Source organism: Anomaloglossus baeobatrachus, chromosome 4 (assembly GCF_048569485.1).
Source record: "Anomaloglossus baeobatrachus isolate aAnoBae1 chromosome 4, aAnoBae1.hap1, whole genome shotgun sequence".
NCBI lineage: Eukaryota > Metazoa > Chordata > Amphibia > Anura > Aromobatidae > Anomaloglossus > Anomaloglossus baeobatrachus.
The window spans coordinates 92,036,270-92,055,205 of record NC_134356.1 but is presented as its reverse complement, the minus strand read 5'-3'; the positions used below and the strand labels follow the sequence as shown (position 1 = coordinate 92,055,205).

General features: G+C 43.5%; 1 protein-coding gene across 2 annotated transcripts in view; it reads left to right on the top strand.

Annotated features, from left to right (window-relative positions):
• FGF18 (fibroblast growth factor 18) overlaps positions 1 to 18,936 on the top strand; it is a 325,706-nt gene that overhangs the window by 157,043 nt on the left and 149,727 nt on the right. The window lies entirely within an intron of this gene.

Genomic DNA, 18,936 nt, shown 5'->3' with positions numbered 1-18,936 from the left:
GTAGTACAGCACAGTATATACTAATATAATTTTTTTATTTATTTTTTGTATCGGTAGCATTAATATAGATATATCCTTTTGTCATAATATTTAAATGATTAATGGCAATATGTGTTATGTTATTCTACACTACTCAACATGGAAATTACAACACAAAGAAGGAAAAGTTGTCCGGTTATAAAAAATAACAGGTTCAATAGATATGATTATGATATGCAAGCAATGAAAAAAATAAAATTATAACTAAATTTTCAGAATATCTCAGTTTACTCTGCACTTACATTCCTTAGCATGCTATTGATGAGGTGGTTAATAATGCTTGTGTGAGAATGTTCTGCCAAGCTGAATGCACTTAAGGCCGCTTTACACACTGCGATATCGGTACCGATATCGCCAGCGTGCGTACCCGCCCCCATCAGTTGGGCGACGCGGGCAAATCTCTGCCCGTGTCACACAACATCGCCTGGACCCGTCACACTACTTACCTTACCTGCGACGTCGCTGTGACCGGCGATCCGCCTCCTTTCTAAGGGGGCGGTTCGAGCAGCATCACAGCGACGTCACAGCAGCGTCACTGAACCGCCGCCCAATAGAAGCGGAAGGGCGGAGATGAGCGGGACGTAACATCCCACCCACCTCCTTCCTTCCACATTGTGGCCGGGAGGCAGGTAAGGAGAGGTTCCTCGTTCCTACGGTGTCACACGTACCGATGTGTGCTACCGCAGGAACGAGGAACAACTTCGTTACTGCTGCAATAACGATATTTGAGAATGGACCCCCATCTCACCGATGAACGATTTTGCACATTTTTGCAACGAGCAAAATCGCTCATAGGTGTCACACGCAACGGCATCGCTAAAGCAACCGCATGTGCGTCACAAATTCCGTGACCCCAACGAGATCACTTGAGCGATGTCGTAGTGTGTAAAGCCCGCTTTAGGCATAGTAATCATCAAAATCCACCAATGGCAGTTCCCTTTCCTTGATTTGACATTAGTCTGGAGATGCTGCAGGCCATGGTAGCACATGGACAACACAATGAAGAGGTCTTCACGATGAGAGATCCTGATCATCTTGCAGTAGCATATTATCTGGCTTATGCCTCTAGTCTTCTTTCCAGGTACACTAACAGCTCAGCATTACATTAATTTGCTTGTGAAACCAGTGGTGCAGACATTTCTCCAAAGTGACCCAGGAGCCTTTTTTTCAACATGACAATACCAGGTTGCATGTAGCTCATTTTACTATGACCAGTCTGCAATTGCTTAAATGTTCTACCCTGGCCAGCAGCGTCTCCAGTCTGGTCTCCCATCAAGAATATCTGGGTCGTTATTGGTTGGGAATTGCAAAGGAAGCTGTCAGCAGTGGATCTTGATGATTTGCATACTGTCACGCTGTACTCTAAGATGTACAATAGCAGTACAGCGTAGTAATGTGAGACAGGGAGGATTCCTGAAACTACCTGAGAAGGTAGTTAGCTGGTAAAACACTAGGGGGCGTTAGAGTGGAGAAAACGTATGAGCAGAGAATTCCCTAGCAGAGGTAATACTGGTCAAGCCGACCAGATGGCAGTAGAATCGTCAGAAAGCCGTGTCACAACATGAGGTCTTGTAAATACACAGGGGCAAAGTCTAAACATAGTCAGAGGAAAGCAAATAGTCAGTAGCCGGGAAATCAGAACTCAGAAGCAAGGGAGAATGGGAAGAAGACAAGAACGGAATCAAGGAAAAAAGATGAGGAACAAACAGGAAGACAGATGAGCAGGGAGCTGAAGGGAGATAGCGGGAGAGACACTGACAAGACGGAAACAGAGAACAGAGGAGGTTAACAACAGGTCAGGTGAACATGGAGGTCAGGCGGGGGCAGGGCAGACAACAGGTCACTCAAGAGCAGAACACAGCAGAGCCAGAAATATCACTGGCGTAGTCCCATGGAAACAGTGCCCTAATAAAGCAGCCTGACCTCCAGAACGAGGCAGGAAGGATTAACCCCTAACGTGACCTGTATCAGAAGTGAAACAAAAAAAAAAGGCTCAGCTGCAGCTGAGCCAGGAGTGAATCATGACATATACCCAAGTGTTTTCAGCATGGCAGACCATTCCTCAGACAACTATTAGTAACCTCAATGAAAGAAAGCCAAGGCATGAAACTGCATGTACTTCTGCGTGTGGTGCTCATACTGAATACTGAATAAATCAAGATGTTTTGAAAAGTTTACTTCCATTTTTTATTAATTTGCATATCATTAACAACTCTATTCATCCTGTTAGTTTCATAATTCCATGACTTTTTCTTAATGTTGCAATTTCAGTTTTGACTATTATATATTTATTTATATTTTTTAAACCTTTTATCTGCCGCAAAGAACATATCTCATAAGTCCTTGCAGGTTATCAGCTCCATACCAATTAATTAAAATTAATTCATGTGGGATCTCTCAGCTTCAGTCGCATCTACACCAGTGATCTGGGTCTTGTTATGAAGCTGAGAGTCTCAGCTTTAATACAAAACTAGAATTGCAGACTGAGATGTCCTGGGTTGAAGTGAAAGCTGCCTATGTTTCTACAGCTCTCACTACAGACTCTCAATTAGCCTTAAAATTTTGGGATTGGTCACAAGTAGAGATGGGCAGACCTGCAGACGTTCAAGTTCAGCATCTCTGCCCGGACTTTAAAAAAAGTCAGGTTTGGGACTAGACTTGCACCTGAACATACAGTTAGGTCCAGAAATATTTGGACAGTGACACAAGTTTTGTTATTTTAGCTGTTTACAAAAACATGTTCAGAAATACAATTATATATATAATATGGGCTGAAAGTGCACACTCCCAGCTGCAATATGAGAGTTTTCACATCCAAATCGGAGAAAGGGTTTAGGAATCATAGCTCTGTAATGCATAGCCTCCTCTTTTTCAAGGGACCAAAAGTAATTGGACAAGGAACTCTAAGGGCTGCAATTAACTCTGAAGGCGTCTCCCTCGTTAACCTGTAATCAATGAAGTAGTTAAAAGGTCTGGGGTTGATTACAGGTGTGTGGTTTTGCATTTGGAAGCTGTTGCTGTGACCAGACAACATGCGGTCTAAGGAACTCTCAATTGAGGTCAAGCAGAACATCCTGAGGCTGAAAAAAAAGAAAAAATCCATCAGAGAGATAGCAGACATGCTTGGAGTAGCAAAATCAACAGTCGGGTACATTCTGAGAAAAAAGGAATTGACTGGTGAGCTTGGGAACTCAAAAAGGCCTGGGCGTACACGGATGACAACAGTGGTGGATGATCGCCGCATACTTTCTTTGGTGAAGAAGAACCCGTTCACAACATCAACTGAAGTCCAGAACACTCTCAGTGAAGTAGGTGTATCTGTCTCTAAGTCAACAGTAAAGAGAAGACTCCATGAAAGTAAATACAAAGGGTTCACATCTAGATGCAAACCATTCATCAATTCCAAAAATAGACAGGCCAGAGTTAAATTTGCTGAAAAACACCTCATGAAGCCAGCTCAGTTCTGGAAAAGTATTCTATGGACAGATGAGACAACGATCAACCTGTACCAGAATGATGGGAAGAAAAAAGTTTGGAGAAGAAAGGGAACGGCACATGATCCAAGGCACACCACATCCTCTGTAAAACATGGTGGAGGCAACGTGATGGCATGGGCATGCATGGCTTTCAATGGCACTGGGTCACTTGTGTTTATTGATGACATAACAGCAGACAAGAGTAGCCGGATGAATTCTGAAGTGTACCGGGATATACTTTCAGCCCAGATTCAGCCAAATGCCGCAAAGTTGATCGGACGGCGCTTCATAGTACAGATGGACAATGACCTCAAGCATACAGCCAAAGCTACCCAGGAGTTCATGAGTGCAAAAAAGTGGAACATTCTGCAATGGCCAAGTCAATCACCAGATCTTAACCCAATTGAGCATGCATTTCACTTGCTCAAATCCAGACTTAAGATGGAAAGACCCACAAACAAGCAAGACCTGAAGGCTGCGGCTGTAAAGGCCTGGCAAAGCATTAATAAGGAGGAAACCCAGCGTTTGGTGATGTCCATGGGTTCCAGACTTAAGGCAGTGATTGCCTCCAAAGGATTCGCAACAAAATATTGAAAATAAAAATTTTTTTTTTGGGTTTGGTTTATTTGTCCAATTACTTTTGACCTCCTAAAATGTGGAGTGTTTGTAAAGAAATGTGTACAATTCCTACAATTTCTATCAGATATTTTTGTTCAAACCTTCAAATTAAACGTTCCAATCTGCACTTAAATTCTGTTGTAGAGGTTTCATTTCAAATCAAATGTGGTGGCATGCAGAGCCCAACTCGCGAAAATTGTGTCACTGTCCAAATATTTCTGGACCTAACTGTATGCCCAGATACTGAACTCCATAAAAGTCTATGAGGACCTGTACATTGTGCAGCAAAATGGTGGTAGAAAAGGCTAGGGGGATTAGAACAGGACAGTTATACTTACCAAATCTCACGTACGGTTGTGAAACTACTTCTGACTGCGCTCATTAGCTCCAATACATATTCACTGCTTCCCAGCATCTCTGATTGGTTGAAGTCAGACTGTGCCCCCATCCTGTGTGACAGCATATTTGATTGGTTGGAATTATACATGCTGTCTGCATCCCAATAGTAGTGTAAAAATAAATAAATTTGAAAAAAATTGATGTAGGGTCCCCCCGTATTGTGATACCTAGCACAGACAAAGCAGACAGGCTGCAACCCCCAGCCATGTGCATTTTCTTGTCTGTGTATCAAAATAAGAGAGACCCTATGTGGCTTTTTTTTAACTATTTAAATAAATAATTTTAAAAATGGCATGCAGTTAGCCCCCCCTGATTTTGATACCCAGACATGATAAAGCCAACAACTAGGGTCTGGTATTCTCAGGCCCATGGTTATTGAGTCTCGCAGTATAAAATTATCAGCCCAAAGCTGCTGTCACATCTAATACTGGGGACAATCCACGCACATTACCCGACTCATCCCAATTACCCTTGTACAGTGGCAATCGGGGTAGTATAAGCGGTTAATCACAGCTCACAGCTGCCACTATGCCCTAGAGTAATAATGGGTAGAGTCTATGAGACCCCCATTACCAAGCCTATAAGTGAAAAGAAATAAACACAAACATCTAAAAAATCTTATATTTGAAATAAAATACGAAAAACCCCACCCTCTTTCTCCAATTTATTAACCCACAAAACACCCGGTCTGACGTAATCCACACGACGACCAACGACGTTCCAGGCTCTGCTACATCCTGAAATCGCAGCGCACCGACACATTACAGAACATGACAGGGCCACTGCAGTTTTAGGCAGCTTCTGACTGACCCGCAGCTGTGAGTGATAACATCACTGCGTTTTTTCTGCAGACTCAGCTAGCGTTTCCCATGATTCCCCACCTACGACTCCAGGTAAACTCACATCAGGTGAGCTCATTGAACTCAGTGACCGCACCTTCGAGAACTCATTCAGTTCAATGAGATCTGCATCTCCTGGCAGAAAACCACATTTTTTTGCCAAGAGATGCAGGTTTGGTTCTGGGAGCTGCAGCCTGTAGCCAGGGCTGTATTTTGCCTTCGTGCTGCCCTAGGCACTTTAAGTGGTCGCGCCCCTTAGTGACAACGTAACACTATGAGTTTTCGCACACGACCTCTTTTTAAGGCAGATCTACTCTGTAAAACACTTGAAAAAGTATCAATGAGAAACGAAGGGCACTAACCCCCCCAATGGGGATCACCACAGGCACATCAAAACATAGCATGAGTATAAAATATTCCCACCACACCGTCCCCACTTATATACTGTGACTGTGACACTGCCCCTAATAAACTACACACTGCCCTCCCTTATAAATTATACCCACCACATCTTCCTCAATTATGAAATATGATCTGCACATTGACCTCACATCATGCTGCCCCCTCCTCACAATGTCCCATGCATGCTGCCCCCTCCTCAAAATGTCCCATGCATGCTTCCCCCTCCTCACAATGTCTTATGCATGCTGCCCCCTCCTCACAATGTCCCATGCATGCTGCCCCCTCCTCACAATGTCTCATGCATGCTGCCCCCTCCTCACAATGTCCCATGCATGCTGCCCCCTCCTCACAATGTCCCATGCATGCTGCCCCCTCCTCACAATGTCCCATGCATGCTGCCCCCTCCTCCCAATGTCCCATGCATGCTGCCCCCTCCTCCCAATGTCCCATGCATGCTGCCCCCTCCTCCCAATGTCCCATGCATGCTGCCCCCTCCTCACAGTGTCCCATGCATGCTGCCCCCTCCTCACAATGTCCCATGCATGCTGCCCCCTCCTCACAATGTCCCATGCATGCTGCCCCTCCTCACAATGTCCCATGCATGCTGCCCCCTCCTCACAATGTTCCATGCATGCTGCCCCCTCCTCACAGTGTCCCATGCATGCTGCCCCTCTCCATGAGCTCCTAATGCTGCTTTCCTCTTTTCCATAATGACACCTGCATGCTGCCCCATTCATCATACTAAGACCACCACACTAACGCTTATGCTGAGACACCCCCCCCACACACACACACACTACCCCACTCTTGATATTGACTCCCCTACATTGCTCCACTCCATACTGAGCCCACACATGCTGCCCCTTCTCCATAATGAGCTCCCAATGCTGCCCCCCTTTCATTCTGAGTCCTTACACTGCCCCCCATCGATTTTGTCATTGCACTATCCCTCAACCCTTGTCCTCTGTCTCTAGCATTGGCCCCTCTCTCCCATTCCCCCAGCAGCAGCAGCCTCTCTCCCCCGTCTCCAACAGCAGCCTCTCCCCCAGCATCAACCTCTCTCCCCCCAGCCTCCCCCAGCTTCAGCCTCTCTCCCCCAGCTTCCCCCAGCATCAGCCTCTCTTCCCCAGCTTCCCCCAGCATCAGCCTCTCTCCCCCAGCATCATCCTCTCTCCCCCAGCTTCCCCCAGCATCAGCCTCTCTGAACCAAGCATCAGCCTCTCTGCCCCCAGCATCAGCCTCTCTTCTCCCAGCCTCCCCCAGCATCACCCTCTCTCCTCCCAGCCTCCCCCAGCATCAGCCTCCCCCAGCATCAGCCTCCTCCCTCCCAGCCTCCCCCAGCATCAGCCTCCCCCCTCCCAGCCTCTCCCAGCATCAGCCTCCCCCAGATTCAGCCTCTCTCCTCCCAGCCTCCCCCAGCATCAGCCTCTCTTCTTTCAGCCTCCCCCAGCATCAGCCTCTCTCCTCCCAGCCTCCCCCAGCATCAGCCTCCCCCAGCATCAGCCTCCTCCAGCATCAGTCTCCCTCCTCTCAGTATCCCCCAGCATCAGCCTCCCTCAGCATCAGCCTCCCTCCTCCCAGCCTCCCCCAGCATCAGCCTCCCTCCTCCTAGCCTCCCCCAGCATCAGCCTCTCTCCTCCCAGCCTCCCCCAGCATCAGCCTCCCTCAGCATCAGCCTCCCTCCTCCCAGCCTCCCCCAGCATCAGCCTCCCCCCTCCCAGCCTCCCCCAGCATCAGCCTCTCTTCTCCCAGCCTCCCCCAGCATCAGCCTCCCCCCTCCTAGCCTCCCCCAGCATCAGTCTCTCTCCTCCCAGCCTCCCCCAGCATCAGCCTCCCTTAGCATCAGCCTCCCTCCTCCCAGCCTCCCCCAGTGTCAGCCTCCCCAAGCATCAGCCTCCCCCCTCCCAGCCTCCCCCAGCATCAGCCTCCCTCCTCCCAGCCTCCCCCAGCATCAGCCTCCCTCCTCCCAGCCTCCCCCAGCATCAGCCTCCCTCCTCCCAGCCTCCCCCAGCATCAGCCTCCCCCCTCCCAGCCTCCCCCAGCATCAGCCTCCCCCCTCCTAGCCTCCCTGAGCATCAGCCTCCCCCTCCTAGCCTCCCCCAGCATCAGCCTCCCCCTCCTAGCCTCCCCCAGCATCAGCCTCCCCCAGCATCAGCCTCCCCCCTCCCAGCCTTCCCCAGCATCAGCCTCCTCCCTCCCAGCCTCCCCCAGCATCAGACTCTCTCCTCCCAGCCTCCCCCAGTATCAGCTTCTCTTCCCCCAAGTCTCCCCCAGTATCAGCCTCTCTCCCCCCACCACATGCGCAGATCTCCGGTCTGCATTAGAGACACCCCCACGCTCCTTATGAATCTTCAGCTCTGCGAGCACTTACCTGCTCCAGGGCCCGCCGTCATCTTCCTGGCTCATGTGAGTATCCTCTTCTGACACCGGCTTGCATCGCGGCGTCCTCTACGGCGTCCTGCTGTGAGCTCTGCATGTGACGTCCACACAGCATTGGACGTAGCACAGAGGAAGGAGCTGATTGCAGCGCCTGTGACCCTGGAAGTGCAGGCGCCGGCAGTTCCGAGGTCAATCAGCTCTCTGTGCCCTGCCGCCGCAGTTTGTCTGCATTCGCGTCTTAATTGACGCGGATACAAATAAATGGAGGTGCGCCTCTCCCCCCTCCCTCCTCCAAAAATACAGCGGATTTAATGGATGTGTGAAAAAAATTTATTTTTTTTTTACTGCTAGAAGGTGCCGCCCCCCGCATCCTGCCACCCCAGGCACGGGACCGCGGGTGCCTAATGGTAAATACGGCCCTGCCTGTAGCCGTATGCTTTATCTACAGGTAACACAATATGGGGGGACTCTACTCCAGATATTTATTTATTTTTACACTACAATAGGGATGCAGACAACAACTATGAGTTCAAACAATCACACATGCTGTCACACAGGGTGGGGGCGCAGTCTGACTGCAACCAATAACAGATGCCGGGACTGACAGTGGGCGGGGGCAGCAGTGAATATGTATGAGAGTTAATGAACGGACACAGAAGTAGTGTTACAGCCACAGGGAAGGTCGTTAACTATAACGTTCCTTCTTTATTCTTTGTTTTCTTTCTCTTTCCTTTCTTTTTAATTTAATTATCCAGGTGGCTGAATCCGAGCAGTAACACAGGCTGAGAAGTGTGTGTTCTGGGTCTGTGCAAAGACACTAGGTATCTGGTATGGACCCCAAACTTTACTGTTCGGGTTCGCCCATCACAAGTCAAAGGCACAGTAGCAAGATTTTAAGCTTTAAAATAAAACCTAGATACCTGTTGTAATGACAATCCAGGTTGAGGTACACCACTCTTCAGAGAGTTTAAGGTAGAGGAGATGGCAGGCTGCTGAGATAGGAAAGAGATCCATGATTTGTTATACTCCTCCTGTCATCGTCTAACACTAGGTTTTGTGTGTAAGGCTATGTTCGCACGTTGCGTTTTTTACCGCGTTTCCGCAGCGTTTTTAGCGGCAGCGTTTTTGCGCTAAAACGCATGTGTTTTTGTTTTCCAGCAAGGTCTATGGGAAAAGCAGAAATCCTGTCTGCACTTTGCTTTTTTTTCTGCAGCGTTTAATTTGCATATTTTGGGTCAAAACCCATGCTGAAAAAGAAGCAGCATGTCAGTTGTTTTTGCCATTTCTGCAGCGTTTCCTTAACATTGGAGTCAATGAGAAATGGCAAAATGCAACCAAAAGCACAATTCCTGCGTTTTTCATGCTTTTTACCTGCTTTTCCACTGCGTTTTTGGCTCCAAAAATGCATGCTTTTCTGGCCAAAAATTAAAGGGTTCTAATGTTCCTTTACACACACACAATAACCGAAAATTTAAATTCTAAAAAATAATAAACTTTACCTATTTTCCAGTTAAAATGTGCATAACCACTATTATTTCATTAAAATTGATAATTTTTCATATAGTTTTATTAAAAGTTAATTTTATACTTTTTTTCTCTTTTTTCATTCTTTTTGACTATTTCAACTTTATTTCTCAGTGTCTTGATCTACAAAACGCATCTGCAGAAACGCAGGTGAAAACGCAGGTAAAAAGCGCTGAAAACGCACTAAAAACGCGGTAAAAATGCATGCGTTTTTAGCGCTGAAAAATGGCCAAAAGCCATTTGGTCAAAAACCAAGGGAAGGAAAACGTGCAGAATAAACTGCAGGTACTCCGACGCAACGTGCGCATATAGCCTAATACAGCAACAAAGTAAAAATAAAATGTTTAAAAAAATAAAGTATTTTATTATTGGAAACGAAAACCTAAAGCTGGACATAGTGTGTAGCAGCTTGAACTATAAACTAGTGTATTATTTAGCTTTCCTGCTGAACGCCTAGAAAAAATGTAATAAAATGCAATCAAAAAGTTAAGAATCCAAAAATTATTCCAAATAAAACTACAGTTTGTTTCTCTAAAAAACAAGTTCTCCTGCACCTCATCACAAAAATAATAATGTATGACTGTTTGAATATTGTGACAAAAGCATTTTTTTAAATGGAATTTTTGTGAGAAAGTAGAAAATATAAATAGACTAATCATATTTTGTATTGACGTGGCCATAGCAAGCCAAATTATAAAATTGAGTGTGCTATTTATTACACCCAGTAAATACCATAAAAAAGTGTTAAAATTGGAGAAAATATCCTTAAAGGAAGGAAAAGGAAAAATGGGAAAGAAGAGAGCGTGCACGCTAAGCTTAGTAATTATTGCGAGTGTTAAAATGTCCCTACACTTTGAAACATGCAAGCCCACCCAGTTAGCTTTTGGTTTCTCCTCCAAACAATATCCTAGGAGCAGAAATATACCTTAGCAAAAAGTTCAAAGGTCACTGGAAAATAGTGGACCTCCTAAAGAGGTATGGTAAGTGCTAACATTTCCTACCTACTGGCTATGAAGAATTGCTTCACTTAAAGGGGTGGTCCACTACACAGCATGGCCGCAAGGCCACATCGATGTAAAGCTCATAAAGAAGGCTTTTCTCAAATACCTTGGGTAGTGAATTGTGCCTCTGAGCAGTCCTATTGCAGTCTGCTCATCTCCATTACATGACCCCCAGCCTCCGTGACCTCTGAGATCCAGTGATGTCACATCAACTTCCAGTTGACCCAACATCACTGACGTGGGTCCCAGTCTCCCTGAGTGACTGGGTTATGGGTGGTGTTGTGTTTCATTCCACAAGTAGACATATCCACTTTTTAGCATCAGAACAGATTAAAAGGGCCAATAGAAGTCTATGGGTCCATGAAAAACACATATGGCACACGGATAACATCTGTGTGCCTTCCGTGTGACATGGACCAGGATTAAATGCATTCAAAAGATTTGAGATTTTTATGTGTTAAAGATGTGCAAAGATGATAAAGAGAGACCGATAGATTGATACTTAGATTTTAAGGCTATTAACCAAATAAATAATTAAAAGAAACAAACAATGTAGGGTCCCCCCAATTTTTGACAACAAGCAAAACATCTGTGAGCTGATATCAGGCTATCAAGATACATGGTTATTGGGCTCTTCCCAGCCGCCCCATAAGTGGCATATCACATTAGATGCCCCAATTCTAGCGCTTTCCTTCGGCTCTTCCAGATTGCTCTGGTACATTCACAATCGGGGTAATATTATTTGGAGTGGATGTCAGCTGTGCAGTGTCAGCTGGTATCAAGCCCTGATGTTAGTAATGGAGAGGTGTCTATCAGCACAGAGTGATTCATAATTGCCTGTTAGCAAAGTCCATCTCGTGTCCGAATAATGCTCCATAGACTTTGTCAGATTCCTTGTGGACTATGTTGGAGTAGCTGTGAATTTCTTGTAACTTTTGAATAAAGTGGTGAATGAGGGTAAGTGTATTGTTTTATCTCTCCGTGGTTATATTTTTATATTTTTTTTAGATATTCTTTTTTGGACTACGACAGATTCGATGGACTATCGCGGAATCTCTTGACTATGTCATGAGTGTGTGTGGTTTTTTTCTTTTTACTTACTGGGTTAGTAATGGGGGTGTCTGATATACATATCTCCATTACTAACACCAGAGTTTAATGTCAACAGACACTACACAACCAACATCAAACTCATAAACCAATAACCCGATTGCTAACGCATCAGGCATTCAGGAAAAACCAAGGGGAACAGCCAGACTTGAGGCATCTAATGGGATATGCCACTTCTGAGGCAGCTGTGGGCTGGTATTTTTAGGCTGGGAAGGGTCCAATAACCATAGAACTTCCCAGCCTGATAATAGCAGCCACTAGCTGTCTGCTTTACATTTCCTGATTATCAAAAATGGGAGAGACCCCACGTCAGGGTTTTTTTCAATTACTTAATTGTTTGGTTAATATCTGTAAAATCTATTTATCTATATATTATTTATCTATTTTTGCACATCTTTAACACATAAAAAAAATAATTTCAGTGTCACACGAATGGCACATGGACATCACACACATACACAAGGACAGCACACGAACAGCACATATCGGCACACGATGGTCCAAACGTAATTTGCCACATGTGTGTTCATTTAAATGGACTTGTAAATGGGGTCTTAATTGATGCTTATTGCCTTATAAGGCCTGCTATGTGCCCAAATAGTAGTTTACAATCACATATAGGGTATTGCTGTATTTGTGAGACATTGCCTAATAAACTGCAGGGTGCCGATTTTTGTTCTTACTTTCTGTAGAAATGAAAATTTAATATTTTAGCAAACATAATTTTGCATTTTCACAGACTAATTGAAAAGAATTTGTGGAAATGTTTGTAAAAATGTCTACTACAATTCTTCATTATTCATTGAGGGGTATAGTTTAAAAAACTGATTCAGCTCTGGAGATAATCCTCTGTACTGGTACTTTAGAGTCTGTCCAAATGTGATAGGGTGACCGAATACCATTCCTGGAAAATTTGGATTCCAAATGCCAAATGGAGCTTCTTCCTTCCAGAGCTGTGAGATGTGGTGAAATATTACCAGGTATTGCCGTGCTCAGGAGAACTTTGGTAACATATTGTTTGGTAGTTTTTTTTTAATAATCTTTGTGAAAATACCGCTTGTCACAAGTCACACACAACTTATTATTTGTGGGCAACCTGGCTGTTCATTTCCAAGAAATCACTACTCTAAAATAGTTCCACACCAACAAGTGACAAAAAAGTTGCCCAGATGTTTTTGTCCTGTGACTTTTCTGAGAAATGCAGTCTTGAGCCAAATGTCACTGTGTAGCCCTAGCATAAGGTATACACTTTTTGTCCCATTCCCAACATTGCACATACCTGCAAGTTTACGTACTGGTACGTCCTGGTGATCGTGTGAGCAGAGGAATTGTGCATGCTTGATCACTGCTGGGAGGCCAGCTAAAGTGATAGCTGAGCTTCGTCTGTCACAGCCATGGTCATTCCCTTTACCACTCTTGGCTGTTTAACGATATAAATGCCAAAAACAATAGCAATTGTAGCATTTGAAGAGTGGGAAAGATCATGGAGTCTCAATCGTTGCAACGCAAGGTCCAATGACAACCTCCTGGTTACCTGGCTATGGTGGCCTGTTAGACAATGCCAAGAGCAGTGTCTAAGGCATTTGTCAGTGGCATGATAACAGGTGTAGCACATTGGGGACTAAGTAAGAAATATAAAAAGCAAAAAAATAATGTAAACATAATTTTTTAAACTCCCCAAATAAATAACAAAAAAATGAAAAAAAAAACCCAAACCAAAACAAAAACATTATACCAATCAACACTTATGCTAAAGTATAAGCAAAAATAAACAAAAAGTACATATACAGTATGTTGTATTGCTGCATCTGGAATGAGATGATCTAGATCTGTCACTCTAGTTATTCCCTTCAGCAAACAACAGAAAAAAAGATTAAAAAAGGTAGCGAAAATTAGGATTATTCAGCAAACTGCTGGAAAAAAGTGGAATATAACACAATCAAATATAAATAAATATGGTATACATGAAAAGGTCACCTTGTACCACAAAAAAAAGCCACGATACAGCTCAGTCAGCAGGAAAATAAAAGAGCTATAGCTGTCAGAATATAGCGATGCAAGATTACTTTTTTTTCTCTATAAAAATTGTTTTTATTGTGACCTGAGAAATAAAGCCAGCTTATCAGTTTTACTAAACAGTGAATGACATAAAAAAAACACATAAAAACATTTTCTGAATTGCTGTTTCTTGTTAATTCTACCTTCCAAAAATCAGAATAAAAATCAATCAAAAACAGTTATGTGCCTGAAAATGGTGGTAAAAAAATCTTAATTCATTCCATGACTCTGTCGGCAGAAAAAAAAATTATCGCGCTCCAAATATTGTGATGCAAAAACTTTTTTAAAGTGTTGTTTTAGTGTAATAGTATTAACAGGAGAAAAGGAAGGGCACTACCCAGTGGGATCTCCTGGTAGTATTAGTGAAACATAAAAACTGGATATAAACCTGGTATAGTTGTAATTGCACTGACCCAAAGAATAGAAGCGAATGGTAGAGATCCAGCATGAGGACAATGATCTCATATGGATATAGTCAAATTTAGCCTTTATTTTGTACTATTCAAAAACTCCAGAACAATAAATATGCTGGCAATATAGCCACAGAAATACAAGTAAAAAGGTTTCATTCGAAAATTATTTCAGCTAGAAAAGCCTTACTCATGGTCTGAACAGTAGTGACAGAACAGCTCCTTTTAAATGCAAACATGTAGTCTTAAGTAGGGTGTTACCCTCACCTGTAAATTAAATGGGTGGGGAGCTGAGTAGAACCCAGACTCAAACCTTAAAGATGAAATAATAAAAACAATTAAAAAGATTAATAAAATATAGTTTTGATGACATCTGTATTATTATTATTATTATTATTATTTATTATAGCACCATTTATTCCATGGTGCTTTACAAGTGAAAAGGGGGTATACATAATAGGGACAAGTACAATAATCATAAACAATACAGGCACAGATTGGTACATAACAGGAGGAAAGAGGACTCTGGTTGCGAGGGCTCACAGTCTATAGGGAATGGTTGAGGATACAGTAGGTGAGGACAGAGCTGGTTGCGCAGTGGTGTAATAGTCTGAGGGTGAAGAGAAGGAAAAAATACAGGGCACTACTCCCAACTATAGTATGTCAGTATTCACATCAAGCGGTTACCTACCGCATTCTGGTATAACCAGCGAGACTCAGCTGAAGGAAAATCTACTACAGCTACGTGGTGCTCCCTCCAACAGTCAGACAAAAAATCCAATAAATGTATATGGAGAAAAAAGAGTAGGCACTCACCGATTATTGCTGTGTAGAAAAAATCAGGCATTTATTCATGCGCTAAAGTTACATATTGTAGCAAGCGGGGAGGGGGAGAGAGAGGACAGCACGTTAGACGACGGCCATTTCGCACACTATGGAAGTGCTTCTACGGGTCTCAGCCGTCGCCTAACATGCTGTCCTGTCTCTCCCCCTCCCCGCTTGCCACAATATGTAACTTCAGCGCACAAATAAACGCCTGCTTTATTCTACACAGCAATAATCGGTGAGTGCCTATTCTGTTTTCTCCATATACATTTAATAGTCTGAGGGTTATTGTAGGTTGTAGGCTTGTCGGAAGAGGTGGATCTTCAGGTTCCTTTTGAAGCTTTCCACAGTAGGTGAGAGTCTGATATGCTGGGGTAGAGTGTTCCAGAGTATGGGGGAGGAACGGGAGACATCTTGTAATCTTTGTTTTAGGGAATAACCCTATAAAAAATATAGAAAAAATATAATAATAGAAAAATCGAGTGTAGGACATACATCATATTAAAGAAAGTAGATTAATGAGTGTTAAGGCCATTGGGTATGCGGGTCTCCAATGTAAGATCCATTTTAACAGTTTTCGTCTATGGTCATCTCCTCTCAGCGGTTTATAAACTTTCTCGATACCATTGAGTTTTAAACTACTTAAGTTGCCTTTGTGTTTGGTCAAAATTTCAAGAAAATGCCAAAGTAGAAATAGCCAAAAGGTTAATGTCATCTGATAAATGACTGCTTATTCGTATTTTGAGGGATCCCACATATTGGAGTCAACAATGAGTATACTCAATCAAATAAATGACATTTGTGCTATTACAGTTAATATAATCATGCCTTTTGAAATTATTCTGATTAGTGTTGTAAGAAAAATTGGTTGCTTTTTGAATATATGAATGAACTGGCTTTATATTTATTTGCTCCATAATTAAAAAAAAAAAAAAACCAAACAAACATCGTATTTAGGCATGTTTTACGATTTTTAGAATTATCATTACTAAGCTAGGTGAGAGTAGAGAGCCTAATATTGGAACCTTTCTGGCTATGTATCTGAAATTATTGGATAGAAAAGTTTTCAATTTTGTGTCGTGATCAAGAATTGGCAAATATTTTGTAATAGTGAAAACTATGTGATTGTATTGAGTGTTGTATTCTGTAGAAAACGTCAGTTTGTGAATACTATTTTTCTGAGTAACTTTTTTTTATCTTTATACAGAAATTCTTCATATTCTATTTTATTTACTATGTGTTTGCTCTAGTTAGACTCCAATAAGCTTACCCTCTTTGTCGAAATCTATGGCAGATTTTGTCAGATTTTTCAAAAACGTATTATTATCCTAACTAATTCTTTTCATTCTGATAAGTTCACCTAGATTGATGTTTTTTTTTTACAATGGGAATGATGGCATGTATTAGCAGTGCGAATGGAGTTGCTGGCAGTAGGTTTTTCTGTATGATGATATTTTAACCTTATTTCACAAGATTAAACTCTGAACACTCAAAGTACGGTGGTTGCTGCCTTTCTTTCTTCTGGATGGATTCTACGGATGGACTTATCGTATAAGGATTGTGCACCCGTACAGACTTAAGGCCCCGTTACACACAACGACATCGCTAATGAGATGTGGTTGGGGTCACGGAATTTGTGACGCACATCCGGCCTCGTTAGCGATGTTGTTGCGTGTGACACCTACGAGCGACTGCTAACGATCAGAAATACTCACCTGATCGTTGACACGTCGTTCATTTTAAAATGTCGTTGCTGTTTCAGGCCGCAGGTTGTTCGTCGTTCCTGAGGCAGCACACATCGCTATGCGTGACACCCCAGGAATGACGAACAACACCATACCTGCGTCCTTCGGCAACGAGGTGGGCGTGACTTTCATGCGGCTGCTCTCCGCCCCTCCACTTCTATTGGACACCTGCCGTGTGACGTTGCTGTGATGTGGCACGAACCGCCCCCTTAGAAAAGAGACTGTTCGCCAACCACAGTGACGTCGCTAGGAAGGTAAGTATGTTTAACGGGTACTAGCGATATTGTTTGCCATGGCAGCGATTTTCCCGTGACACACAAACAACGGGGGTGGGTGCTTTCACGAGCAACATCGCTAGCGATGTCGCTGCGTGCAAAGCCCCCTTTAGTCTATTCCAAAAAGGTACATAAATAGCGACGACTGAGGATTCCAGCAGTGCCTGGTGTGTCTCCTGCATTTTGCTAAATAGAACTATATTTTTCCAGTGATGGGCAGAATTTTGCTCCCATGCTAACTCCTTTTTTATGCAAAAAGAACCTGTTGTCCTGAAGAAAAAAACTTTTTTATCACTTATACTGCATGGTGAATAGCATAAAAATAAATTAAGTTAAAATAAATTTTGACCTGCTGTTGATTTGTTTTTTTCTGCCTCTCAAAGATCACAGAAGAGACTTGGCTCACATTTATCCTGCACTCTCCTCTGAGCGCTTACACTAGGGTAATCCTCAGAAATTTGTGATTAAGATGAAACCAAACAACAGAACATTCACTATACTCGGGCAGAGGGAGACACTGCGGACTCTCTTCAGATGATAATCCAATAGTGTCTGACTTATTAAGCGTTCATAAAAGCGCTGTCAGATACAGGTTTTGTACACTTCTGAAAAGCCGGACCCTACTGAACAGGATCCAGATGGGGTCCAGAGTAACTCTGCTGTCTCAGTATAGTGAATGAATCCCTCAGGGGTGTCTTCTGAATCATGTCATTTCTAGATTTAGAAAACATAGGGCAGTATATATGGACTTCATCAAAGATAAAAGGCAACAACTTCAAAAAGCATATATATGAAAACGGAGACAGAAGTCTTTAAATTTGCCCATTAAACACTATACCCCATAATCACATAGTCACCAATCAACAGCGCTAGTGCACATAAAAAAAGTTTTCTATTTTTAATTGGTCAGACACAAAGTATAACAAGGGTATAGACAATAACAGTGTTTTAAGAGCAGGTTAAGACAGAGAGAGGCGATTAAATCCCCATGTGAAGCCGCATGTTGCAAAGGTACATACAATGATATAGGTAGTACACTTAATTCCCCACAGTGGTGAGCGCTGGGTCATCAAGTGAAAACATTAAGGATAGCCAGCTGACTTCCAAAAGGATAATATACAGGGCAGGATCACAAAAAAAAAAAAAAAGAGTAGGTAAGGGCGGGGACACATGGGGACTGCTCCCCATGTGTCCCCGCATGTGCCCTTACTTACTCTGGTAAGCCCCACTCTGGTTTTTGCGCTGTGGTGATGTTACATGTACCGTATTTTTCGGACTATAAGACGCACCTGACCATAAGACGCACCCTGGTTTTAGAGGAGGAAAATAGGAAAATAAAATTTTAACCAAAAAATATGGTCATGACACACTGTTATGGGGCGAGGATCTGCTGCTGACACTGTTATGGGGGTAATGTCCCCAAATTCTCTACTAAGGTACCCCATTCTGATAAGGATCCTCCTGCCTTGTATATGATCCTGCTCATATACCCCCCATCCCAGGCTGGCAAGGGGTAAAAAACCCTTTCCAAGGAGTTGGGCCTACCTGTCTCCACTGTTGGGAGCATCATCCGGAAGTGGAAGGCTTATGGAACTACTGTTAGCCTTCCACGGCCTGGACAGCCTTTGAAAGTTTCCTCCCGTGCCGAGGCCAGGCTTGTCCGAAGAGTCAAGGCTAACCCAAGGACAACAAGGAAGGAGCTCCGGGAAGATCTCATGGCAGTGGGGACATTGGTTTCAGTCAATACCATAAGTAACGTACTCCACCGCAATGGTCTCCGTTCCAGACGAGCCCGTAAGGTACCTTTACTTTCAAAGCGTCATGTCAAGGCTCGTC